We start from the raw sequence: 27,788 nt of genomic DNA, 5'->3' as shown, positions 1-27,788 counted from the left end.
TTCCTTCAGTCTCTGCAAAGTTTTATCCAGGGAAGCAAACATTTAAAAATGGGGGTTAAGCCATCAGTTTCATGAGTTGAGGCAAAAGAAAGACTGATCACAAATCAAAAGTTTGAAGCATTCCTTTGCCGTGTATCTTCCCAACTGCAGCACTACTTCATTTGAACGCTGTTTCCATGAAAGACCTTGACTGTGTCTCAAATGGAATACTTCCGTCACTATACTTCAATAGGTATACAGGTACTGTGTGTCACGTTCTACGGTGACATATTTGTTTTTCATTAAGTTCATTTCTCGATCCAGTTACTGCTGCTCTTTCTGTGTTATTCAGATGCTGGTCCTCCTGAGATGGGCGGAGCTGTATCCCATTATCTCAGCTACTTAATCCCTGTGGCTGCGTCTGGAAGACGTGGGATATTCCGTGTGTTGGATTGTTTCTGATACACCCTGTGTCTTCTTAGACAGTATTGTGTACCTTTTGGACTTTTCGCCTGCTCATCTGGCAACCCGCCTGTATCTCAGGTATATTTTGGTTCCTACCTGCCTTACTCCATTTGTCGCGGTGCTCCCGGACTATAGTTTGCACCTTTGTTTTTTGTTCCTTTGGGTTGAGCTACTTTGTGTTTGAATAAAGCCTTTTTTCTTACCTGGAGTTGTCTCGCTGCTGCATCTTGGGATCCTACACCAGACTCCTCACACCAGCCGTGACAGAATAATCCCAACAGAGTCATGGATCCCGCAGAACATGAGCAACTGCAGTTTGCCCTCAAAGCCCAGGGTCAGATGCTAGGTCGCCACGACCAGACCCTGGAGGACTGATCTACCCTCGTCTGGGAAATGCATGCCCACATGGCAAGCTCCTCTGTCACCGCAGTGCCATAGGCGTCTTCACCGCTGGCTTCTGGTCCTCTGACACTCACACCACCCACCTCGTTGCCACATGAGCCCAATTTCCCTCATCCCTCAAGGTATGAGGGGGACTTTGGTGGGTGCAGACTTTTCCTTCACCATTGCTTGCTGATCTTCAACCAGCAACCTCAGACCTATGCCTCCGACTTAACCAAGGTGGCGTATATCATAGGCTTGCTCACGGGTCGCGCTGCCAAATGGGTAATGGTTGTGTGCGAAAGCAAGCCGGAGCTCCGCTCCAGTTTGCAAGCATTCATGGAGGAGATGAGGAGCGTTTTCGACCATCCAGTGCGGGAACGAGAGGCAGGATTCCGGCTTTTGGCTCTCCGCCAGGGCTCGAACTCAGTAGCGGAGCATTCTATCACGTTCCGCATCCTGGTAGTGGAGAGTGGTTGGAACGAAAAAACCCTCCGCTGTGTGTTTTTGGCCAGTCTCAGCTCCCGCATACAGGACGAGCTGGCTGCCCGCGACGAGACAAGGACGCTCGAGGAACTCATCGCTCTCTCTATCCGGCTGGATAAAGGCCTGCAGGAGCGTGTCCGATAGTGAGGCGGGGCCCCTCCCCACACGGCCGACCAGTCATCGTCTCGTCACCTGGACTCTCCTCCTCACCTGCCGCCTCATCCTTTATGGTCCACATCCCCGTCAGAGACCGCCGAAGATGAGTCGCCGATGCAGCTGGGAACCAGCCGGTCGTCGGCCACGGAAAGGAGGCGCCGCGTTCTACTGCGGCTGTGTCTCTACTGTGGAGCAGCGGACCACGCTATCACCCGCTGTCCTAATCGTCTTCGGCGATCGGCGGCTGCCACGAGTGCTCCAGCAGAGAGAGGATCTCCACCTCCTCCTCCCCCCTCCAGTTCCTCTGTGGGCCGTCTCGAAGTGGAAGGTACACTGTCTTGGCAGGGGAAGGAGGAGCACACTATTAGCGCTTTTATTGACTCTGGCGCTGATGAGAATTTCATTGACTTTGGTCCTGTTAAACAGCTGGACATTCCTACTATGCCTGTTGATACTTGCAAATATGTGGCCTACTCCTACATCTAGAAAGCTTTTACAGAGGTTCCTGGGATTTGCCAACTTTTACCGGCGCTTTATCCGAGATTTCAGTAAAGTAGCCGAACCTCTGAACACTGCGCCTGTTTTGATCCACCCTGATCCTTCTCTCTCTTTTACCGTTGAGGTTGATGCGTTTGACACGGGGGTCGGGGCCGTGCTCTCCCAGCGCTCCAGTCACGACCAGAGGCTGCACCCCTGCGCTTTTTTCTCCAAGCGTCTCTCGCCTGCTGAGAGGAACTATGATGTTGGCAACCGGGAGCTATTGGCGGTAGTCCTCGCCCTGCAGGAGTGGAGGCACTGTTCCTCACCAGGTTCGATTTTACGTTGACCTACCAGCCTGGGTCACGCAACGGCAAGCCGGATGCCTTGTCCAGGATGTTCGCCCCCCTGGTTGAGGAGCGTCCTCCTGAGACCATCCTTCCTCATTCCCGCATCCTGGGGGGTCTTCAATGGCAAGTGGAGAAGAAAGTGGCAGAAGCTGTTCGGGACATACCCTCTCCGGCAGGTTGCCCGCCTGGCTGGCTCTTCGTTCCCCGTACCCTCCGTTCAGAGGTCCTGACCTGGGCGTATTGTTCCAGGATTGCCTGTCATCCGGGAGCCAGACGCACGGCCTTCCTCCTTGCCCAGCGCTTTTGGTGGCCTTCCCTCCACACCGACACCAAAAGATTCGTGGCAGCCTGCTCCATCTGTGCCAGGAACAAGTCATCTAACCAACCACCAGCCGGATTGCTCCAGCCTCTTCACATCCCTTCCCGTCCCTGGTCACACATTGCTATGGATTTTGTGACTGGTCTACCTGCTTCTAGGGGGCTCACTACCGTTCTTACCATTGTGGACAGATTTTCAAAACTTACCCATTTTGTCCCTCTACGCAGACTCCCCTCTTCGCTGGAGACAGCCAAACTCCTGGTCCAGCACGTTGTGTACCTCCATGGAATACCCGTCGACGTGGTATCGGACAGGGGTCCCCAGTTTGCCTCAGCCAATTGGAGGGCCTTCTGCAAGTCGTTGGGAGCCTCTGTCAGCCTTTCATCGGGCTACCACCCTCAAACTAATGGCCAGACGGAGCAGGCTAACCAGGACCTGGAATCCGCCCTTCGGTGCATGTGCCATCAGCACCCCACATCCTGGGCTTGTGACCTTCCATGGTTGGAGTACGCCCATAACACCCTAGTGTGCTCCTCCACTGGTCTCTCACCGTTTCATGTAGTCCACGGTTTGCAGCCCCCACTATTCCCATCCCAGGTGGCAAAATCTTCGGTGTCAGCTGTGGCCCGCTTTCTTTGTCGGGTCCACCGGGTCTGGCGTGACACACGGGCGGCTCTTTCTCGCACCGCAAAACGTAATCAGAAGATGGCTGATTGTCATCGCAAGCCGGCACCGGATTATCAACCCGGGCAGAGGGTGTGGTTATCTTCCCGGGACCTGCCCCTAGGTGTGGAGTCCAAAAAACTCCCAGATTTATCGGACCGTACGAAGTGGATCAGAAGGTGGGTCCAGAGTCCGTCAGACTCAAGATTCCTCCCTCCCTCAAGACGCACCCGGTATTCCATGTGTCCCGCCTGAAGCCAGTCGCCGAGAGTGACCTGAGTCCGCCACCAGTGCCTCCTCCCCCTCCTCGTTTAATCGATGGTCACCCCGCCTTTACTGCCAAATCCATCTTGGACGCAAGGAAACGGGGCAGGGGTGTTCAGTACCTCATCGATTGGGAGGGTTACGGCCCTGAGGATCGTTCCTGGGTTCCCCGGTCGCTCATCCTCGACCCCACCCTTCTGTCGGAATTTTATCATAAATTTCCAGACAAGCCTGGTAGACCGCCAGGCGGCGTTCCTTGAGGGGAGGGGGGGATAATATCACGTTCTACGGTGACATATCATTTGTTTTTCATTAAGTTCATTTGTCGATCCAGTTACTGCTGCTCTTTGTGTTATTCAGATGCTGGTCCTCCTGAGATTGGCGGAGCTGTATCCCATTATCTCAGCTACTTAATTCCTGTGGCTGCATCTGGAAGACTTGCGATTATTCAACGTGTTGGACTCTTTCTGCTACACCCTGTGTCTTCCTAGACAGTATTTTCTACCTTTTGGACTTTTCGCCTGCTCATCTGGCAACCCGCCTGTATCTCAGGTATATTTTGGCTCCTACCTGCCTTACTCCTTTTGTCGTGGTGCTCCCGGACTATAGTTTGCATCGTTGTTTTTTGTTCCTTTGTGTTGAGCTACTTTGTGTTTGAATAAAGCCTTTTTTCCTTACCTGGAGTTGTCTTGCTGCTGCATCTTGGGATCCTACACCAGACTCACAGCAGCCGTGACACTGTACACTACAGTATGTACTTAGTTCCTGAGTGCACAAATGTGTGGAACTCACACACTCCACCCTGTGTACCGGCTAGTGAACAATAAAGGGTTAGGATTAAAAATGTCTCTGCATGTGCGATGTGTTCAGCATATGAAGGTTATAGTGTCATGCAGAACTATTTAAACTCCACACGACGTGTGTATGATTGGAATTTAGTATGGCCTGCATTGTAACAGGATGTGGATCAAATTAAATGATACCAAGCGACTACACGAAACCAACATCATGTCAAAGCCATAGACTAAGCAGAGCTGCATTGTTTTTGAATGCACAGATTGTAGCGCCTAATGACATCACTTCCCATCCACAAAGGACATCAGAGCAAATTGGATTAATTTATTGATGTTTGTTAGCCGTTCCTGTTCAAGTTCAGGAGCGTAGGTGTACTCTGTCTGCTGCTCCAAAGCTCAAGTCTTTAAGGTCTAGACTTGAGTTTTAATAATAGTATAATAGTTATAATAAATAGTAATAATAGTATATTACAATCTCCTCCCTGAGCTACCACCTTATCGTGGTGGAGGAGTTTGCCTGTCCCGATGATCCGAGGAGCTAAGTTGTCAGGGGTTTCTATGCCCCTGGTAGGGTCACCCACGACAAACAGGTCCTAGGTGAAGGACCAGACAAAGAGTAGCTCAATAGACCTCTATGATGACAAAAAACATTGGACCACGTTTTCCCTTGCCCGAGCGTCTGGTGGCCGGGCCTACGCCCATGGGGCCCGGCCGGGCACAGCCCAAAGAGACAACATGGGTCCCCCCTCCAATGAGCTCACCACTCATGGGAGGGGCCAAAGGGGTCGGGTGCAGAGTGAGCTGGGTGACAGCCGAAGGCGGGGACCTTGGCAGTCCAATCCTCAGCTACAGAAACTAGCTCTAGGGACATGGAATGTCACCTCTCTGGTAGGGAAAGAGCCTGAGCTGGTGCATGAGGTTGAGAAGTTCCGGCTAGATATAGTCAGACTCACCTCAACGCACAGCAAGGGCTCTGGAACCAGTCCTCTTGAGAGGGTTGGACCTTGTTCCACTCTGGCGTTGCCAGCAGTGAGAGGCAAAGGGCAGGGGTGGCAATTCTTGTTGCGCCCCGGCTTGTGGCCGGCATGTTGTAGTTTAACCCGGTGAACGAGAGGGTGGTTTCCCTCCGCCTTCGAGTGGGGGGACGGTTCCTGACTGTTGTTTGTGCTTATGCGCCAAACAGCAGTTCAGAATACCCACCTTTTTTGGAATCTCTAGAGGAAGTACTGGAGAGTGCTCCCTCGGGCGATTCCCTTGTTCTGCTGGGGGACTTCAATGCTCACGTTGGCAGCGACAGTGAGACCTGGAGAGGCGTGATTGGGAGGAACGGCCCCCCTGATCTGAACCCGAGCGGTGCTTTGTTATTGGACTTCTGTGCTCGTCACAGATTGTCGATAACAAACACAATGTTCAAGCATAAGGGTGTCCACATGTGCACTTGGCACCAGGACAACCTAGGCCGCACTTCCATGATTGACTTTGTGGTCGTATCATCGGACTTGCGGCCATATGTTTTGGACACTCGGGTGAAGAGAGGGGCGGAGCTGTCAACTGATCACCTGGTGGTAAGTTGGCTCCGATGGTGGGGGAGGATGCCGGTCAGACCTGGCAGGCCCAAACGTATTGTGAGGGTCTGCTGGGAACGACTGGCAGAGTCCCCTGTCAGAAGGAGTTTCAACTCCCACCCCCGGGAGAGCTTCGACCATGTTCCGAGGGAGGTGCCGGACATTGAGTCTGAATGGGCCATGTTCCGTGCCTCTATTGTCGAGGCAGCTGATCGGAGCTGTGGCCGTAAGGTGGTTGGTGCCTGTCGTGGCGGTAATCCCAGAACCCGTTGGTGGACACCAGTGGTGAGGGATGCCGTCAAGATGAAGAAGGAGTCCTATCGGGCCTTTTTGGCTCATGGGACTCCGGAAGCAGCTGACAGGTATCAGCAGGCCAAGCAGTCTGCGGCTCTGGCAGTCGCTGAGGCAAAAACTCGAACATGGGAGGAGTTCGGAGAAGTCATGGAGAACAACTTCCGGATGGCTTCGAAGAGATTCTGGACGACCATACGGCGTCTCAGGAGGGGGAAGCAGTGCACAGTCAACACCGTGTATGGTGGGGATGGTGTGCTGCTGACCTCAACTCGGGATGTTGTGGATCGGTGGAAAGAATACTTCGAAGACCTCCTCAATCCCACCGACACGTCTTCCTATGAGGAAGCAGAGCCTGTTGACTCCACAGTGGGCTCTCCTATCTCTGGGGCTGAGGTTGCTGAGGTTGTCAAAAAGCTCCTCGGTGGCAGGGCCCCGGGGGTGGATGAGATCCGCCCGGAGTTCCTTAAGGCCATGGATGCTGTAGGCATGTCTTGGTTGGCACGACTCTGCAGCATCGCGTGGACATCGGGGGCAGTGCCTCTGGATTGGCAGACCGGGGTGGTGGTTCCCCTTTTTAAGAAGGGGGACCGAAGGGTGTGTTCTAACTATCGTGGAATCACACTCCTCAGCCACCCTGGTAAGGTCTATTCAGGGGTTCTGCAGAGGAGGATCCGCCGGATAGTTGAATCTCGGATTCAGGAGGAGCAATGTGGTTTTCGTCCTGGTCGTGGAACTGTGGACCAGCTCTACATTCTCAGCAGGGTCCTTGAGGGTGCATGGGAGTTTGCCCAACCAGTCACATGTGTTTTGTGGACTTGGAGAAGGCATTCGACCGTGTTCCTCGAGGAGTTTTGTGGGGAGTACTCCGGGAGTATGGGGTATCGGACCAGCTAATTCAAGCTGTTTGTTCCCTGTATGACCGGTGTCAGAGTTTGGTTTGCATTGCCGGCAGTAAGTCGGACCCGTTTCCAGTGAAGGTTGGACTCCGCCAGGGCTGCCCTTTGTCACCAATTCTGTTCATTATTTTTATGGACAGAATTTCTAGGCGCAGCCAGGGCGTTGAGGGGTTCCGGTTTGGTGGCTGCAGGATAGAGTCTCTGCTTTTTGCAGATGATGTGGTCCTGCTGGCTTCATCAAGCCGTGAACTTCAACTTTCACTGGATCGGTTCGCAGCCGAGTGCGAAGCGGCCGGGATGAGAATCAGCACCTCCAAGTCCGAGTCCATGGTTCTCGCCCGGAAAAGGGTGGAATGCCATCTCCAGGTCGGGGATGAGATCCTGCACCAAGTGGAGGAGTTTAGGTACCTTGGGGTCTTATTCACGAGTGAGGGAAGAATGGAACGCGAGATCGATAAGCGAATTGGTGCGGTTTGCAGTGATGCAGACTCTACATCGGCCTGTTGTGGTGAAGAGAGAGCTAAGCCAAAAGGCAAAGCTCTCAATTTACTGGTCGATCTACGTTCCTACCCTCACCTATGGTCATGAGCTTTGGGTAATGACCGAAAGGACAAGATCGCGAGTACAAGCGGCCGAAATGAGTTTTCTCCGTAGGGTGGCTGGGCTCTCCCTTAGAGATAGGGTGAGAAGCACTGTCATCCGGGAGAGACTCGGAGTAGAACCGCTGCTCCTCCGCATTGAGAGGAGCCAGATGAGGTGGCTTGGGCATCTGGTCAGGATGCCGTCCGGACGCCTCCCGGGGGAGGTGTTCAGGGCAAGTCCGACCGGTAAAAGGCCTCGGGGAAGACCCAGGACACGTTGGAGAGACTATGTTTCCCAACTGGCCTGGGAACGCCTCGGGATCCGCCGGGAGGAGCTGGACGAAGTGGCCGGGGAGAGGAAAATCTGGGCCTCCCTGCTTAGGCTGTTGCCCCCGCGACCTGATCTCGGATAAGCGGTAGAAGATGGATGGATGGATGGTATATTACCATATATGCATTATTTTCTTTAATATGCCGTCTTTCACTAATGTTGGCGTTTGTGACATGTATTTTCTCACAGGTAAATCATACTGTCTCTTACTATTATCTTATTTTACCTCTCCAAAAGTGGAGCCGTGTTCCACAAATGGCCCCTGCACCTGACTTTGACACCCATGCATGTTTTGCCAGCAAGATGAGGTGCTGCCAGGCGAAGGAGGAGCGCCAATCTGAAAGTGAGCATAGACATTCAGTGCTACTGTATTTCTTAACTGAATAAGCAAGGTAATAGGACACAGCAGGGCAACACTACTACAACATTACTACTATCAGGAGAAAAGAGAGGAGGGAGATGCCTGCTAGCCTTCGGCAAATCTGAATGTGGGCAAATTAAAATAAGCATTACTTCTTTAGAAGAGAACACTCACAACGAACTTCTAACCCTGTTTTCTGCATCCTCCTCTCTCACACCAACTACCATCACACATCATAATAAGTCTTTGGAGGGTGCTGTGAATGCTGCTTGTCAAAAGGCGGGATGTTTACTCACATGGATAAAGAATCTCCCTAATCCAGCGGGTGGCAGGGTGGTGCTGCTGCTTTTCCAGATCAACACAGTTAGTCTTCGACGAGACGTGGTCAAGCAAGTGAATCGGACCGTGGGATACATCCGGCACTGCAGAATTAGAACCAACCGCAGCCCAGTGAGGCAATGGGCTTGGAGGCTGAAGAGGAGGAGGAGGAGGCCGGTGAGGAGGCTCTCTCCCCCTTGGAGCAGGACAGTCTCATGCCACACGGTGTAATAAACACATGGACCGCACAAAAGTGAAAGCCGATGGACCGTACCGAAACAAGGGTGTAAGACCTTGGTATTTTTTTTGCTGTCCCTGTCATTTTTTTTTTTAATCAGAAATATTTTTATTGAATTTTGACAAAGTAAAAAACAAATGTCAAAGATGGCGCCCTCCGTGGCAGACGTCTCTGTGACACTCTCCCGTGTTTTTCTATTTTTTGCTATTTTATTGTTCATTTTGGACATTCAACACACTCACGCAGTACATTACAACAGAGAGACACTTTTGAACATCGGCAGGGTTCACCATGAACTTTCATTTAGCCTCTCAGACTTTGCCTTTCTTCTGCGCCGGGAGAACGCAGCAGCCTGCGGACCCGGTGAGCTGAATACCCGGCGAGCAAAGCATCCGAGGCGTAAACGAGGCAAGCGAGCCGGCCTGCATGCTAGGCTAAAAGCTAGAGCGACGAGGCCACCGCTACCAAGCCTGCTGCTAGCCAACGTCCGCTCTCTTGAAAACAAGATGGACGAACTACGAGCAAGGATTACAGCTCAACGTGAGATCAGGGAATGCTGTGTCCTCACCTTCACAGAAACCTGGCTGACGGAGGATATACCGGACTCGGCGATCCAGTTGGAATCATTTGCTGCTTACCGGGGAGATCGGACTTTAGCGTCTGGTAAACACAGAGGTGGCGGCGTCTGTGTTTACGTAAACAAACGGTGGTGCACAGACGTACAGACGATGGAAAAGCACTGCTCGCAGGACATTGAGCTGCTGATGGTGAAATGCAGACCTTTTTATTTACCTCGTGAGTTTAGCGCTGTGTATTTAACTGCTGTTTACATCCCACCACGAGCTAACACTGCTAATGCACTAGGCCTCCTGCATGACATCATTGATAAACACGAGACCAAACACCCGGACGCTGTATTCATTATATCTGGCGATTTCAACCACTGTAACCTCAGGACTGTCCTCCCCAAATATTACCAGCATGTGAGCTTTCCCACAAGGGAAAATAACATCCTGGACCAAGTCTACTGCAACATGAAAGGTGCTTTGAAGGCTGTTCCAAGACCCCACTTTGGAAAGGCTGACCACATCTCTATATTCCTTTATCCAACATACAGACAACTTCTTAAAAAAGCTCCCCCTGTACGTACAGCAGTTAAAGTGTGGAATGAAGAAACTGATCAAGTACTTCAGGACTGCTTTGGCTGCACAAACTGGGATGTGTTTAAAACTGCAGCGGGGAGGGAAGATTGTACTGTTGATTTGGATGAATATGCTTCTGCTGTTACTGGCTACATTAGCACATGCATAGAGACTGTTACCACCACCAAGTATTACAGAAAATACCCTAACCAAAAACAGTGGATGAACTGTGATGTAAGGGCTAAGCTACGTGCTCGTTCGACTGCATTTGTCATGGGCACCGCTGATGACTACAAAAAGGCCAGATATGACCTGAGGAGGTCCATACGAGAGGCCAAAAGACAGTACAGACAGAAGCTGGAGGGCTACTATTCCACCTCAGACCCTCGGCGCATGTGGGCGGGGCTCCAGCACATCACAGACTATCGACAGCAGAGTAGCGTAGCCACGTCCAGCCAAACCACACTTCCAGATGAGCTGAACGAGTTCTATGCCCGCTTTGACACCCAAACTCCTGATGAGCAGAGAGGGTGGCTGAACCTGGGGAGCACACAGGACTCACCTCTCATGGTGACATCAGCTGATGTGCGCAGGGTTCTAAACAAAACAAACCCACGAAAAGCAGCAGGGCCAGACAACATCTCAGGACGTGCACTTCGGGTTTGCTCATCAGAGCTAGCTGATGTGCTTGCTGACATATTTAACCTGTCGCTTGCACAAGCATCTGTACCGACCTGCTTTAAGTCCACCACCATAGTGCCCGTACCCAAGAAGAGCAACGTGACCTGCTTGAATGACTATCGCCCTATAGCACTCACTCCTATTGTTATGAAGTGCTTTGAAAGAATAGTCATGACCCACATCAAAAAGAGCATCCCGGCGGCAACTGTGGACCCTCTACAGTTTGCATATCGCCAGAACAGGTCCACGGATGATGCAGTCAACACTGCCATCCACACAGCCCTTTCTCACCTACAGGGCCAGGACACATACGTCAGAATGCTATTTATAGACTATAGCTCTGCTTTTAATACAGTCTGCCCCCACAAACTCACAAATAAGCTCCTCACACTTGGCCTGTCTCCCTCCCTCTGTAACTGGGTGTTTAACTTTCTCACAGGCAGACCCCAGTCAGTCAGAGTCCACAACCGCACATCCAGCTCAAGAATTGTGAGCACTGGGACCCCACAGGGGTGTGTGCTGAGTCCGCTCCTCTACACGCTCTTCACCTACGATTGCGTGGCCTCCCAGAACAACACCAGCATCATTAAATTTGCGGTTGACACTACAGTCATCGGACTGATCACTGGTGGTGTTGAAACATCATACAGAAGAGAGGTGGCGGACCTCATAGCTTGGTGTCGTGATAACAATCTCCTTCTCAATACAGATAAGACTAAAGAGATGATCATCGACCCAAGAACAAGGGAAAAGGAGCCGCAGAGACCCCTGTTTATTGATGAGACTGAGGTGGAGAGGGTGAAAACCTTCAAGTTCCTTGGCACACACATCAGCGAGGACCTCACCTGGTCTCACAACACCCAACAAATTCTGAAGAAGTCCCAAAGGAGACTGTACTTCCTGAGAAGACTGAGGAAATTTGGCATGTCCACCACAATCCTGAGTTGCTTCTACAGATGCACTATCGAAAGTGTCCTTACCGCCTCCATCACTGTTTGGTACAGTAACTGTACAACACGTGATAGGAAGGCACTCCAGCGGGTGATCAAGACCTCACAGAACATTGTTGGGGCAGCCCTCCCCTCACTGCAAGACATTTATAAAACTAGAGTCCTACGAAGAACACACAACCTCATCAAGGACAGCACACATCCACAACACTCATTATTCACACTCCTACCGTCAGGCAGACGCTACAGGAGTTTGAAGTCCAGGACCACAAGGCTGGCAAACAGCTTTTACCCACAGGCCATCAGGCTTCTCAACGAAGCACTCGCACACGCCGCACGCAACACACGCACACACTCATAGCACTTTATTTATTTATTTATTTGTATTATTTACTTGTATTAATGTCTCTTCTGTTGTTGTTGCTTAATTTATTGGTATATATGTTTATGTGTTTATGTTTCTTATGTTCTTATCCTTTCATTTGTTTTCTTTCTTTTCTTGGGAGAATGAACAGAATAAGATTTTCATTGCATGGTATAACTGCTGTTGTACTATGCACATGACAATAAAACTCTCTTGAATCTTGAATCTTGAATCTTGAAATACACACAATGTTTGCTGGTAGTTTAGACAGAACGAGAGGGAAAGCAAACAAACAAACAAAAAACCCCCAACATGAAAAACACCCCCAAAGTAAGCCACACAGCCCAAAGAGACAGAGGTCCAAGCTTAGGACAATTAAACGTAGAACAACCAAAGCAAATGCATAAATGAATTAAGCAATAGATGACAGTAAATAGGCCAGAGAGGGAAAGCTATTGGGGAGCTCAGGTAAATTTAAAGCTGTGGAAATATTCTTAGAAAGGTCCCCATACATTTTGGAATTTTTCTTTGGCGTTACAAATTGAGTAATGAATTTTCTCCAAATTTAGACAAGACATTACATCTCTCAGCCACTGAGCGTGGATGGGCGGAGCAGCATCCTTCCACCTGAACAGAATTGCCCGTCTGGCCAAGAGGGAGGCAAAGGACAAACTTTGTTGTCGTATGGGGTTCAAACGCAAGTCGGGGTCACCTTTGGTGCCAAACAGTGCTCTTAAAGCGTTGGGTTGCAAAGGTAAATTGATAATTCTAGAAAGTGTCTGAAAGACTTCCCTCCAATACTTCTCCAGACTAGGACAAGACCAGAACATGTGAATAAGCGTGCCATCCTCCCTCTTACATTAATCACAACAGGGGTCCACCTCTGGATATACAAGTATATGGGCTAGTTTGGATTTTGACATATGAGTCCTGTGTACAACTTTAAATGGTAGCAAGCTATGGTGGGCACAGATAGATGTTGAATTGATCATTTTAAAGATTGTATGCCACATGTCACCTGTGAAAGACATACTTCTGTGTAGGCTCTCAGTCGTACAGGAGTTGTCCATCGAGGGAAAGGCTTCTTGAGACGTCATCTGTACTTCTGTGAAGAAGGTGTCGGACGTTTCGCTCCTCATCTGAAGAGCTTCGTCAGCGAACTAACAAGTGCTGGTAGCCTAGGCCTTAAATGCAGTAAGAGTGGGCGGAATTGGTGTGCCAACACCCTCCTACTATTGGTTCCTTACACTAAGCCTGGGCGGAGTAGTGGTCTAATCCTCTCCTGCCATTAGCACCTCCGATAAAAGGGAAGTGTCGCTCCCTGAGTTGGGTATGAACGACTCTGATACTGGCTCGTTAGCATCTATTGTTCTGGCTCAGCCCTGGCTCCAACTCATTTGCATGACTAAGAGCTGTGGGTTTTGGTCTCTGTAACCTGCTGAACACAGGGTCCAAATTAAACCTCAAACCACCATTCCAATTCAATGATGGGTTCTGTTGTTTGACAAAAATAGCTTCCTTCACTCCTCTTTCAAACCATCTGTTTTCTTTGGCCAAAATCTTTACCTCGCTGTCCTCAAAAGAGTGATTGGTTGCTTTAAGGTGTAGATGTACTGCTGACTGAGGCACACTAGAATTGTCCCTGCGATGTTGATAAAGCCTTTTTTGGAGCATTTGCTTAGTTTCCCCAATGTAGTGCTCTTTGCATTCCTCATCTTTACAGTGGATGGAATAGACCACATTGCTCTGTTTTTGGTTTGGAGCCTTGTCTTTAGGATGCACTCATTTTTGTCTAAGTGTATTTACTGGTTTGAAATAGGTAGGAATTTTGTGTTGCCATAAGATCCTCTGGAGTTTTTCGGAGACCCCCGCTTCGGAGACTACCACTCCTCTCCTTTTTTTTTTTTCTTTTTTTTTGACCGGTTTGGTGGTGGGTCAATGATCCACCACCAAACCGGTCATGCTGAATGCAGGCAGCATAACGTTCTCCACGGCATCTCCAGACCCTTTCACGTCTGTCGCATGTGCTCAGGTTGAACTTGCTCTCACTTGCTCTCTCATCAGGGAAGAGCACAGGGCACCAGTGGTGTAGTTGCCAATTCTGGTGGTCTATAGCAAATGCCAATCCAGCTCTACGGTGCTGGGCAGTGAGCACAGGGCCCACTACAGGACGTCGGTCCCTCAGGCCCCTCATGGAGCCTGTTTCTGATTGTCTGGTCAAAAACATTCACACCAGTGGCCTGCTGGAGGTCATTTTGTAGGGCTCTGGCAGTGCTCGTCCTGTTCTTCCTTGCACAAAGGAGCAGATACCGATCCTGCTGAGGTTGAAGGACCTTCTACATTCCTGTCCAGCTCTCCTGGAGTAACTACCTGTCTCCTGGAATCTCCTCCATGCGTCCAGGTACCGCAGTGACGCCCTGGTCCAGATCTGGGAGGAGATCCCCCAGGACACCATCCGTAGTCTCATTAGGAGCATGCCCCCACGTTGTCAGGCATGCGTACAAGCACGTGGGGGCCACACAAACTACTGAGAATCATTTTGAGTTGCTACAATGACATTTTAGCAAAATGGACCAGTGTGCTGCATCATTTTTTCACTTTCATTTTTGGGGTGTCTTTGATTTCCCCCCTCTATAGGGTGATGATTTTCATTTCTATCAAATGATGTGGCATCATTTTGTTACTAATACATCACCCACTTATTATCAGGAAACATATTCAACATCATTTTTCCCCCAGTTTAGATCTGATGTGTATTCCAAGTGTTCCTCTAATTTTCTTTAGCAGTGTAGGAAGATATAACCGAGTCCAAAGTGTCAAAAAAAACCTTTGGGATGAAGATTGGGATGGATTGGAAAAAATACAATTGATTGGACCGGCCAAAGTAGTGGAAAGTGGCAACCACTGCGTCAGACACTGCCTCATGTGCTTTAAGAGGCTCAAAAAAATTTCTTTGAAAAGACTCTTGTAGTCTTATTTTTGTAACTGTAATACCCAAATAAGTAAATTTATTTTCCACAGTCTTAAACGGAAACGATGCGTACACTGATGCCGGCGCCCCCTCATTGACAGGTAAAGTTTCAGATTTATTCAGTTTTAATTTATATCCTGAAAACTGACTGAAATTCTTCAGTAGAAGCAGCAAAGCAGGTAAAGAGGTGTCCGGATGTGAAATTAAGCTTAATACAGTCTTTTCCAATTGCTAAAACACAATTTTACATTTTTTTATTTTTTTATTTATTTTTTTATCAAAATATTTAACACAATTCACAAAACCACATACCCAAACTGCAAAATCCCTCATATATCCTGCAAAATCCTGCAAAAACAGCTTTTACCCACAGGCCATCAGGCTTCTCAACGAAGCACTCACACACACTGCACGCAACACACACACACACTCATAGCACTTTATTGATTTATTTATTTGTATTATTTATTTGTATTAATGTCTCTTCTGTTTTTGTTGCTTAATTTATTGGTATTTATGTTTATGTGTTTATGTTTCTTATGTTCTTATTCTTTCTTGTGCTTTCTTTCTTTTCTTGGGAGAATGAACAGAATAAGATTTTCATTGCATGGTATAACTGCTGTTTTACCATGCACATGACAATAAAACTCTTGAATCTTGAATCTTGAATCTTGAAATGAAGCACTGCAACCAAAAGTACATGTAGCTTCATCAATATCCAACTTTTGTACCAAGTGGCACACACGTCATTCATATTACAAAACGTATGTCTAATCAAGTACACACTGTTGGGCATAATGAAAAGCACTCTCATCTTTAGTATGCTTTGCCATAATACCAAAATAGTTCAAACTGTAGAACAGTCTTCAGATTGTTCACATGCACAGAAATATTTGCAGATACACACGCTGTTGAAACATGTACTTTTATTTTTCACCAACAAGTCAGTGCAACATATGCACCGCAGATATGTTTACAAATATACAAACAAACAAATATATGCTCACCACTCAACAGTAAACTGAAAAAGAAAATTGCAGAAAAAATGTGCAGAAAAAAAAATATAAACAAAATACATTTAAAAAAAAAAGAGGCAAGAAAAATGAGGCAGCATCTTGCCGCACAGCTGGGTGTGGCCACAACGCCTCGTCCACATCACAGGCAATATCTTCCCTTGCCAGACATGGAGGTCAAGAAGCGCCTTGAGTGCCGTATCCACCCCTGAATGTCACCCACACCAATCTCATCACATGCCTCTTCCATAGCCTGAACAACACGCATGCACACAAAGAGCTGCCAGGCGTATTCCTTTCAGTGCCGTGCCCAAAAGAACGCACTTGTTGTCTTTTCCTCGTGCTTGCTTCCTGACTCAAGTGCTAACAAATAAGCATTGAGGTGTTGGGCCAGGTGGCACATACATTGGCCAATTAGCTCTTGTACTGTCATTTGAAATGGCTAACATGTGACCTTATGTCAGATTGTAGTGTCTTATGCAGAGAAGCGTGTTCAGTGCATTTAAAAAGTGCCATTTTGAATTGCAAAATGTGTGTAAAGCAGAACATGTGTTTAGAGTTTTGGAGACTTGAGAAGAGCTTTTGCTCTCTGTGTGTCACTTTAAATAATTGTGCTACGCATGTCGTTTTAGTGTTTTAGCAATTGGAAAAAACTGTAAGAGTATAAAGTGTTAAAATTAAGAGAATAAAGTGTTAAAATTAAGAGAATAAAGTGTAAATATTGAGAGAATAAAGTGTAAATATTAAGAGAATAAAGTGTTAAAATTAAGAGAATAAAGTGTAAATATTAGAGAATAAAGTGTAAATATTAAGAGAATAAAGTGTTAAAATTAAGAGAATAAAGTGTAAATATTAGGAGAATAAAGTGTAAATATTAGAGAATAAAGTGTAAATATTAGAGAATAAAGTGTAAATATTAAGAGAATAAAGTGTTAAAATTAAGAAAATAAAGTGTTAAAATTAAGAGAATAAAGTGTAAATATTAAAAGAATGAAGTGTTGAAATTAAGAGAATAAAGTGTTAAAATTACAGAATAAGGTGTAAATATTAAGAGAATAAAGTGTAAATATTAAGAAAATAAAGTGTAAATATAAGGAGAATAAAGTGTTAAAATTAAGAGAATAAAGTGTTAAAATTAAGAGAATAAAGTGTAAATATTGAGAGAATAAAGTGTAAATATTAAGAGAATAAAGTGTTAAAATTAAGAGAATAAAGTGTAAATATTAGAGAATAAAGTGTAAATATTAAGAGAATAAAGTGTTAAAATTAAGAGAATAAAGTGTAAATATTAGGAGAATAAAGTGTAAATATTAGAGAATAAAGTGTAAATATTAGAGAATAAAGTGTAAATATTAAGAGAATAAAGTGTTAAAATTAAGAAAATAAAGTGTTAAAATTAAGAGAATAAAGTGTAAATATTAAAAGAATGAAGTGTTGAAATTAAGAGAATAAAGTGTTAAAATTACAGAATAAGGTGTAAATATTAAGAGAATAAAGTGTAAATATTAAGAAAATAAAGTGTAAATATAAGGAGAATAAAGTGTTAAAATTAAGAGAATAAAGTGTAAATATTAAGAGAATAAAGTGTAAATATTAGAGAATAAAGTGTAAATATTAAGAGAATAAAGTGTTAAAATTAAGAGAATAAAGTGTAAATATTAGGAGAATAAAGTGTAAATATTAGAGAATAAAGTGTAAATATTAAGAGAATAAAGTGTTAAAATTAAGAGAATAAAGTGTAAATATTAGGAGAATAAAGTGTAAATATTAGAGAATAAAGTGTAAATATTAAGAGAATAAAGTGTTAAAATTAAGAAAATAAAGTGTAAATATTAGGAGAATGAAGTGTAAATATTAAGAGAATAAAGTGTAAATATTAAGAGAATAAAGTGTAAATATTAGAGAATAAAGTGTAAATATTAAGAGAATAAAGTGTTAAAATTAAGAAAATAAAGTGTTAAAATTAAGAGAATAAAGTGTAAATATTAAAAGAATAAAGTGTTGAAATTAAGAGAATAAAGTGTTAAAATTACAGAATAAGGTGTAAATATTAAGAGAATAAAGTGTAAATATTAAGAAAATAAAGTGTAAATATAAGGAGAATAAAGTGTTAAAATTAAGAGAATAAAGTGTAAATATTAAGAGAATAAAATGTAAATATTAAGAGAATAAAGTGTTAAAATTAAGAGAATAAAGTGTAAATATTACAGAATAAAGTGTAAATATTAAGAGAATCAAGTGTTAAAATTACAAAATAAAGTGTAAATATTAAGAGAATAAAGTGTAAATATTAAGAGAATAAAGTGTAAATATTAAGAGAATAAAGTGTTGAAATTAAGAGAATAAAGTGTTAAAATTAAGAGAATAAAGTGTAAATATTAAGAGAATCAAGTGTTAAAATTAAGCGTATAAAGTTTAAATATTGAGAATAAAGTGTAAATAGCGGGCACTCCGGCTTCCTCCCACAAAACATGCAGGTGAGGTTAATTGGCGACTCTAAATAGGTATGACTGAGAGTGTCAATGGTTGTTTGTCTGTATGTGCCCTGCGATTGGCTGGTGACCAGTCCAGGGTCACCATAGGGTGTTTCGGGTCTTTAATCATCAGACACCCTCCGGGATTGATCAGACCCCGGCTTGTGTCCAAGTAGCGCACCACGGATCCCCCCTACGGATCCACAGCCAGTCAAGAGATTCAAGAGATTCAAGAGAGTTTTATTGTCATGTGCATAGTACAACAGCAGTTATACCATGCAATGAAAATCTTATTCTGTTCATTCTCCCAAGAAAAGAAAGAAAACACAAGAAAGAATAAGAACATAAGAAACATAAACACATTAACATATATACCAATAAATTAAGCAACAACAACAGACGAGACATTAATACAAGTAAATAATACAAATAAATAAATAAATAAAGTGCTATGAGTGTGTGCGTGTGTTGCGTGCGGCGTGTGCGAGTGCTTCGTTGAGAAGCCTGATGGCCTGTGGGTAAAAGCTGTTTGCCAGCCTTGTGGTCCTGGACTTCAAACTCCTGTAGTGTCTGCCTGACGGTAGGAGTGTGAATAATGAGTGTTGTGGATGTGTGCTGTCCTTGATGAGGTTGTGTGTTCTGCGTAGGACTCTAGTTTTATAAATGTCTTGTGAGGGGAGGGCTGCCCCAACAATGTTCTGTGAGGTCTTGATCACCCGCTGGAGTGCCTTCCTATCACGTGTTGTACAGTTACCGTACCAAACAGTGATGGAGGCGGTAAGGACACTTTCCATAGTGCATCTGTAGAAGCAACTCAGGATTGTGGTGGACATGCCAAATTTCCTCAGTCTTCTCAGGAAGTACAGTCTCCTTTGGGACTTCTTCAGAATTTGTTGGGTGTTGTGAGACCAGGTGAGGTCCTCGCTGATGTGTGTGCCAAGGAACTTGAAGGTTTTCACCCTCTCCACCTCAGTCTCATCAATAAACAGGGGTCTATGCGGCTCCTTTTCCCTTGTTCTTGGGTCGATGATCATCTCTTTAGTCTTATCTGTATTGAGAAGGAGATTGTTATCACGACACCAAGCTATGAGGTCCGCCACCTCTCTTCTGTATGATGTTTCAACACCACCAGTGATCAGTCCGATGACTGTAGTGTCATCTGCAAATTTAATGATGCTGGTGTTGTTCTGGGAGGCCACGCAATCGTAGGTGAAGAGCGTGTAGAGGAGTGGACTCAGCACACACCCCTGTGGGGTCCCAGTGCTCACAATTCTTGAGCTGGATGTGCGGTTGTGGACTCTGACTGACTGGGGCCTGCCTGTGAGAAAGTTAAACACCCAGTTACAGAGGGGGGGAGACAGGCCAAGTGTGAGGAGCTTATCTGTGAGTTTGTGGGGGCTGACTGTATTGAATGCAGAGCTATAGTCTATAAATAGCATTCTGACATATGTGTCCTGGCCCTGTAGGTGAGAAAGGGCTGTGTGGATGGCAGTGTTGACTGCATCATCCGTGGACCGGTTCTGGCGATATGCAAACTGTAGAGGGTCCACGGTTGCCGCCGGGATGCTCTTTTTGATGTGGGTCATGACTAATCTTTCAAAGCACTTCATAACAATAGGAGTGAGTGCTATAGGGCGATAGTCATTCAAGCAGGTCACGTTGCTCTTCTTGGGTACGGGCACTATGGTGGTGGACTTAAAGCAGGTCGGTACAGATGCTTGTGCAAGCGACAGGTTAAATATGTCAGCAAGCACATCAGCTAGCTCTGATGAGCAAACCCGAAGTGCACGTCCTGAGATGTTGTCTGGCCCTGCTGCTTTTCGTGGGTTTGTTTTGTTTAGAACCCTGCGCACATCAGCTGATGTCACCATGAGAGGTGAGTCCTGTGTGCTCCCCAGGTTCAGCCACCCTCTCTGCTCATCAGGAGTTTGGGTATCAAAGCGGGCATAGAACTCATTCAACTCATCAGGAAGTGTGGTTTGGCTGGACGTGGCTACGCTACTCTGCTGTCGATAGTCTGTGATGTGCTGGAGCCCCGCCCACATGCGCCGAGGGTCTGAGGTGGAATAGTAGCCCTCCAGCTTCTGTCTGTACTGTCTTTTGGCCTCTCGTATGGACCTCCTCAGGTCATATCTGGCCTTTTTGTAGTCATCAGCGGTGCCCATGACAAATGCAGTCGAACGAGCACGTAGCTTAGCCCTTACATCACAGTTCATCCACTGTTTTTGGTTAGGGTATTTTCTGTAATACTTGGTGGTGGTAACAGTCTCTATGCATGTGCTAATGTAGCCAGTAACAGCAGAAGCATATTCATCCAAATCAACAGTACAATCTTCCCTCCCCGCTGCAGTTTTAAACACATCCCAGTTTGTGCAGCCAAAGCAGTCCTGAAGTACTTGATCAGTTTCTTCATTCCATACTTTAACTGCTGTACGTACAGGGGGAGCTTTTTTAAGAAGTTGTCTGTATGTTGGATAAAGGAATATAGAGATGTGGTCAGCCTTTCCAAAGTGGGGTCTTGGAACAGCCTTCAAAGCACCTTTCATGTTGCAGTAGACTTGGTCCAGGATGTTATTTTCCCTTGTGGGAAAGCTCACATGCTGGTAATATTTGGGGAGGACAGTCCTGAGGTTACAGTGGTTGAAATCGCCAGATATAATAAATACAGCGTCTGGGTGTTTGGTCTCGTGTTTATCAATGATGTCATGCAGGAGGCCTAGTGCATTAGCAGTGTTAGCTCGTGGTGGGATGTAAACAGCAGTTAAATACACAGCGCTAAACTCACGAGGCAAATAAAAAGGTCTGCATTTCACCATCAGCAGCTCAATGTCCTGCGAGCAGTGCTTTTCCATCGTCTGTACGTCTGTGCACCACCGTTTGTTTACGTAAACACAGACGCCGCCACCTCTGTGTTTACCAGACGCTAAAGTCCGATCTCCCCGGTAAGCAGCAAATGATTCCAACTGGATCGCCGAGTCCGGTATATCCTCCGTCAGCCAGGTTTCTGTGAAGGTGAGGACACAGCATTCCCTGATCTCACGTTGAGCTGTAATCCTTGCTCGTAGTTCGTCCATCTTGTTTTCAAGAGAGCGGACGTTGGCTAGCAGCAGGCTTGGTAGCGGTGGCCTCGTCGCTCTAGCTTTTAGCCTAGCATGCAGGCCGGCTCGCTTGCCTCGTTTACGCCTCGGATGCTTTGCTCGCCGGGTATTCAGTTCACCAGGTCCGCAGGCTGCTGCGTTCTCCCGGCGCAGAAGAAAGGCAAAGTCTGAGAGGCTAAATGAAGGTTCATGGTGAACCCTGCCGATGTTCAAAAGTGTCTCTCTGTTGTAATGTACTGCGTGAGTGTGTTGAATGTCCAAAATGAACAATAAAATAGCAAAAAATAGAAAAACACGGGAGAGTGTCACAGAGACGTCTGCCACGGAGGGCGCCATCTTTGATCATCAGTCAGTCAGTCAGCCAGTTGACTGCAGTCCTCTAACTCCAAGGAGTTTAAACACTCGCTGTAGTGAGTGGCCTGCAAAGCCTCTGCAGCCAATTTCGACTGGTTCACAGCGGGCTTTCCAGCCTTTGCTCCGGCACTCCGTAATGAGCTCAGAGTATTTGGCCCTCTTACGCTCATTGGCATTCCTCTTCCCAGGGGACTGTCAGCTCCAATAGCACCACCTGCTTAGCTGACTCCAATGTTAGCACCATGTCTGGCCGGGGCGAGGTGGTAGCAATGTCTGCCGGGAACTCTAGTTGCATTCCCAGGTCCACTTGCAGCTGCCAGTCACGAGCGGTGGTGAGAAGCCCTCCTGTTGAGCTGGTGGCTTACCCTCTGCCCTGCTCTGATGAATGTGATTGATTGCTTTGGGGTGACCTGGGACTACTGTATTGCAGCACAGATGGAATCCGCCAAGGCTTTAAAAACTTGGTTGTGGCGCCAGCGATACCGCCCCTCCCCTAGAGCCTTTGGGCAACAGCTCAGGATGTGCTCCAAGGTTCCCCTCCTCTGGCAAAGCTTGCACTCTGGGGTGTCTGCCAGGCCCCAGGTGTGCAGATTAGCTGGACTTGGAAGGACGTCATACACTGACTGCATGAGGAACTTTGTCCGCAGAGGTTCCGCTCTCCAGAGTTCTGCCCAGGATAGTTTGCGCGGTTCCACATGTCCATACCTTGTCCATTCCCCTGCGTGGACATGCCAACCATCCTGCAGCAGCGTTGTTCCTCCACCTCTGCCCGGATCTCATTTTGGACAAGTCGGCGCTTCTCATTGCCGCGAGCCTGGTCGTACTGTGGCCTGGGAAAGCTGCCAAGGCCTGCCCTACTCATTGCCACGGTTCCCACCAAGGTCTAGTGTCTCAGCCGCACCTCTGCCCTGCCCACGGCTTCTTGTGCCTGCCACTTTCTTCCAGTTTTAACCACAATCCCTGCCGATGCCACCTTGATGTCTGTGGAGTCCTTGTACATCAACACCTCTCTGGATCGGGTGACCTTGAACTCCTCTGAAAGTCCACTGAGGGGGAGGTGCATCTTGGTGGAATGACCATATAAGGCGATGCTGCTCAGGGACCGAGGGAGCCCCAGCCATCTCCTGAGAAACTGGCTGATGGTCCTTTCTAGTGCTTCTACAGTTGTTATTGGTACCTCATAGACTAACAGGGGTCAGAGTATCCTGGGCAGGAAACCGTGCTGGTACATCCAGGCCTTAAATTTTCCTGGGAGACCCGATTTGTCTATGGCTGTGAGCCAAGAAGTAAGGTTGCTCTTCGTCTGCAGCACAGCTGCTGCATCCTGTCAAAGATTTTGCCCAGGCTCTTGACAGGTTTTTCGGTCACCGTTGGAATCTTGGTCCCTCCAAGTGCAAAGTGGAAATGATCAGCCACCTTACCCTTACTCAGGACCAGAGACCTGGATTTTGCTGGCTTAAAGCTCATCTTTGCCCAGGAGATGAGCTGTTCAAGCCCCTGAAGGAGCCACCTGCACACAGGAACAGATGGAGTCATCACTGTCAAGTTGTCCATAAAGGCCCTTATGGGGGGCTGCCAGGTCCCTGATCTTGATTTTGGACCTCTGCATTCAACCTCCGCGGGCTTGACAATCATGTTCATGGCCAAGGAGAATAATGACACCGAGATTGTACAGCCGGTGATTATCCCCTTCTCCAGGCGGTGCCAGCCAGATGTTACTTTATTGGAGGAGACTCTTGTCTTGCGTTGAAATCGTCGTAATAGTCCATGATGAGGTTGCAGATCTTCCCAGGAACGTGGTATCTTGTCAATGCTGTCTCGACAAGTTTGTGTGGGATGGATCCATAGGCGTTGGTTAGGTCAAGCCAGACAGTTGCCAAGTCTCCTTTGCTGTCCCTTGCCTCCCGGATCAACTGCGTCATCACTCCTGTATGCTCCAAGCACCCAGGCACTCCTGGAACTCCCCCCTTCTGGACTGAGGTGTCTATGTAGGCATTCTTCAAGAGGAACTCTGTTAGTCGTTGGGACACGATCTTAAAGAAAATCTTGCTCTCAACGCTGAGCAGCGAGATTATACGAAACTGCTCGATGCTGATAGAGTTCTCTTCCTTTAGGATCCAGACGCCTTCGGCATGTCTCCACTGGGCGGCGACGTTGCCTCTTCGCCAGATCACCTTCGAGATTTTCCAGAGACGTTTGAGGAGCCGTGGACACTGCTTATAGACCTTGTAAGGTACACCACTTGGACCGAACAAGATCTTGCAGTTCTGACAGCTTCCTTTACCTCTGACAGGATGGGCTCATCACTGTTGAATTGGAACACTGGTTCTAGAGGTGTCACCAGGGCCTTGCAAGGGCCAAGCTCTTGGTTTCTTGTGACGTTACAGAAGGTGCCGTTGAGATAGTTGTAAATCTATCCTATGGGGCAAGCAAGGTGGCCACTTCGCTTCTGGCCCAGTAGCTTCTTCATGAAGGCAAAGGGGTTTCCAATAAAGGCACTCCGCTTCCGAGCCCGTTCCTTTCCCTTCCTTCGGCGCCAGTCAGCCCTCCTCAATGTAATGAGCTTTTTCCTTATGATGCTGGTGAGTTCCAACAAAGCAGGTCTCTCCTCTTCCGTGGCTGCCTTAAACTGACGTCTCAAGGATTTCAGCTGTTGTCTCAGCTGGCTTATCTTGACTTCCCGCCGATTGAGCCTTGCTGGGTTTCCTGTTTCTTGCTTCTGTTCCACTCCAAAACGTTCCACTCCTATGTTCATTATGAAGGAGCACATAGTTTGGAGTTTCTGGTCAGCGTCCCCCTTTGATATGGCTTCCAGGGCTTCATCTACGTCCTCATCCAGCTTGTTCCATTCCTTGCTGTTGGCAGCAGGCCACTTCATCCGACAATGTTCCGATTTCCTTCTTGGTGGTGGGAATTGTGTTGCTCGGAGGTTCCGGGTACTGTGGGGCGACTCCGGACCTGGCTCCTCCTCCGTCTGACCAGGTTCTGCAGCGGGCTCAACCAAAGTTGTTGCGCCAGATGTCATTCCTGAGCGTTGCGCCACTTGTTCCTTCCCAAGGCAGGCCATCTTATTCTGGTGGATCTTCAGACCTCTCGGGTTCTTGCAGACCTTGCCACATACGCAGACTGCGCTCGTAGTCCGTTGATCATTTGCTTGGGTCGTTCCCAAAATTTCCGTCTGATTGGGATGCTCATCCTCCCCCCCTCTCGGGCATCCCTGGGGGTATTTTCCTATAGGGTTCTTCGTAGCAATATTTTGGTTGCCCCCTCACGGGAGCTGTAGGTCAGGGGGCTGGCCTTTCCTACTCCGTTCGCCGTCTCTCCGAGCTGTCCACTGTCTTTCCAGTTGTCACCACTCTTTCGTGGTTGTCATCCAGACTTTCCTGGAGGTCACTGGCTAGGCCAGATGTGATAGATTTAAATACACCTCACGGTGATACTTCGACACGCCATCAGTGATTAGGAGAATAAAGTGTTAAAATTAAGAGAATAAATTGTAAATATTGAGAATAAAGTGTAAATATTGGGAGTTAAAGTGTTAATATTAAGAGAATAAAGTGTAAATATTAGAGAATAAAGTGTTGAAATTAAGAGAATAAAGTGTAAATATTAAGAATAAAGTGTAAATATGAAAAGAATAAAGTGTAAATATGAAAAGAATAAAGTGTTAAAATTAAGAAAATAAAGTGTAAATATTGAGAATAAATTGTAAATAGGAGAATAAACTGTAAATATTAAGAATAAAGTGTTACAATTCAGAGAATAAAGTGTAAATATTGAGACTAAAATGCAAATATTAAGAGAATAAAGTGTAAATATTGAGACTAAAGTGTAAATATTAAGAGAATAAAGTGTAAATATTAAGAGAATAAAGTGTAAATATTAAGAGAATAAAGAGTCAATATTAGGAGAATAAAGAGTCAATATTAGGAGAATTGTCAAGTTCTTCTCAACTTGGTGCATCCCTTGAACTTCAAGAAAGGGCCTCATTTGCTACGCTGAAGAAACTGGATCCACTCGATGCTTTGCTTTACTTAAGTTTATTTAATGTGGTTCAAGTCATGAGTTTTCATGCACATTAAAGTTTTTCACTGCACAGCACAGCACCTTCAAAAAGAAGGACAAACACGTAATATAAAATTCAATGTTATATTGTATTGCAATATATGAACAAATTTCTATGGCAACAACTTAAATTATATTTTACCACTTTTACTGCTATTTATTGAACTATTTTTAAAATGTTTTAGCATTTGTGTTGTAACTTAGTCTTGTACTTTACATCATGGTTGTTTTCTCAAACTGAGATTAAATAAAAATCTATTAAATTAATACCATGATTTAACAAACATTTAAACAAGTACATTAAATGGGCAAAAGAAATCTTCATAGTTTGTATTTGACACCTTAAACATGCTGCTCGTGCCTAGGCAACATTCCAATCAAGAACTAATTAATCAATTAACCAAACATGGGCCGCCGCATGACCACATGTGTCATAAACCATCGGCGGCATTCTTAATTCAACATCCTAAACAACAAATACAGAACACACGCTTTCAATTCATTTAGATTCTTAATTCACAAATGAGGCACGCACCATTAAAGAAAGTCAAGCCGTGTGCAGCGCAGGCGCATCAAAACAGCAGTAATAAGTAAGACTTTTTAATAGAGAGGTATACAATCCCCTTTCTGTCAAAAAGTGATGTATGACCCTACCTTGATTGATTTATGCCCCCTGTCATAAAAGTTTATGGCATGCCCCTCCCCCTAAGCCCCCCAATCCCATACATCTCCTTTCCTAACTACCCCCCTGCAATCCCCGCCCCCCAAGACATCCTACGGCCTTATCTGGGTGTGTTTCTGGCCCCTAAGACGTCCTGCAGCCTCTCTTTGTGTCAGGTTGTGTCTCAAACATGTAGTTTTCCCATTTAAACAATATAAATAATACTGCTAAAACCGTCAAAACATTGCAAACTCTTTTTTACTACATTCCCATTAAAACCATATAAACCAGCCAATTGCAAAGACAGTCAAAACATTGCAAACTCTTTTTTACCTCTTTCTTGTATTTTAGTCAACCTAATTTATTACTTTTACAACTATAATCTATATGTTTTGTTTTTAAAAGACGCTAAAACAGTCAAAACACCGCAAACTCTTTTTACAACTATAATCTATATGTGTTGTTTTTAAAAGACGCTAAAACAGTCAAAACACCGCAAATTCTTTTTACAACTGTAATCTATATGTATTGTTTTTAAAAGATGCTAAAACAGTCAAAACACCGCAAATTTATTTTACAACTATAATCTAGATGTATTGTTTTAAAAGACCTAATTTATGATGTGCTTTTGACAAAAAACATGACATCCTTAGCTACCACCTTTTTACTACAGATATTTTCTTAAAAATTATATTTTCTTAAAAAAATCATCATTACCTGTCAGTCGTCCATTCACCAGCCTTGTTTCTTCAATAGCAAAGTAGAAATGACCCATCTAGACCACTCCCTCCTGCATCTAGACCACTCCCCCCAACCACCCGATACAATTACTGTTGAAAAATCACAGCTACCAGCTTGACCCCTTGGCGTTAAAACAGACTTTATACATGAAAGCAAATAAAGGTGATATACCACAGAGTCAGGAAACCATAAAACCCCTATGACAAAGTTAAACGCAGTACCAGTATACTGCAAGTACCCAAGTACAAGAATGTACTATATTCTATTTATTTATTTATTTATTTATTTATTTATTTCCAAACACAGTACCAGTATACTGCAAGTACCCAAATACAAGAACGTACTATATTACATTT

At 45.9% G+C, this 27,788-nt stretch overlaps 1 pseudogene; it reads right to left on the bottom strand.

The window, feature by feature from the left end:
- Positions 1-21,968: 21,968 nt before the first annotated feature.
- On the bottom strand, positions 21,969-27,466 carry LOC129181698 (uncharacterized; annotated as a pseudogene).
- Between the last annotated feature and the right edge of the window lie 322 nt (positions 27,467-27,788).

The sequence above is a fragment of the Dunckerocampus dactyliophorus genome, chromosome 5 (assembly GCF_027744805.1).
Source record: "Dunckerocampus dactyliophorus isolate RoL2022-P2 chromosome 5, RoL_Ddac_1.1, whole genome shotgun sequence".
Lineage (NCBI taxonomy): Eukaryota > Metazoa > Chordata > Actinopteri > Syngnathiformes > Syngnathidae > Dunckerocampus > Dunckerocampus dactyliophorus.
The sequence above is the reverse complement of the archived record's forward strand: the minus strand, read 5'-3'. Positions and strand labels throughout refer to the sequence as shown.